Below are 524 nucleotides of genomic sequence, written 5' to 3'. Positions count from 1 at the left end.
TCACTCCTGCACTACACCGCACGACACCCGGGACGCACGTCCCATGTGTTCTGCGGTCCTGCACAATGCAGGCAGCGATTGCTTTCAATGGGGTGACATTGACACATTGATTTCAATGGGGTGACATCCGCCGCGGCAATGGCAGAAAAAATATACAAGTATCTCTTTTTTGCGATACACGATGCGCGGCGTGACTGGGGTGCCATTAGAAAATAATGGCACCCACAGCGCGATCAGTTAACACCTTGGCCACTCCTGACCAAGGTAAGGTGTCGCCTAGGTGTGAACCTAGCCTAAATGTTTCTGAAAATGTTGCATCAGCTTCTGAAATGAGCAGGGTAGTTAAGTGTAAATACATTATTCTGCTAAACTGGACCTCCAGAACAACTTATTTTCAAAACCCCTGATTTAGGGAAAATATCTGAAATCTATACCTATAAATTATAGATGGACAGAGGATGAAAAGTGCAGATTGTATTAAATATAATCTGGATGTTACAACAGAGGGTTCTTGTCTAGATGCT

Source organism: Nanorana parkeri, unplaced genomic scaffold (assembly GCF_000935625.1).
Source record: "Nanorana parkeri isolate BGI_ZX_2015 unplaced genomic scaffold, ASM93562v1 scaffold492, whole genome shotgun sequence".
In the NCBI taxonomy this organism is placed as follows: Eukaryota; Metazoa; Chordata; class Amphibia; order Anura; family Dicroglossidae; genus Nanorana; species Nanorana parkeri.
Note: the sequence above shows the minus strand (reverse complement) of the source record.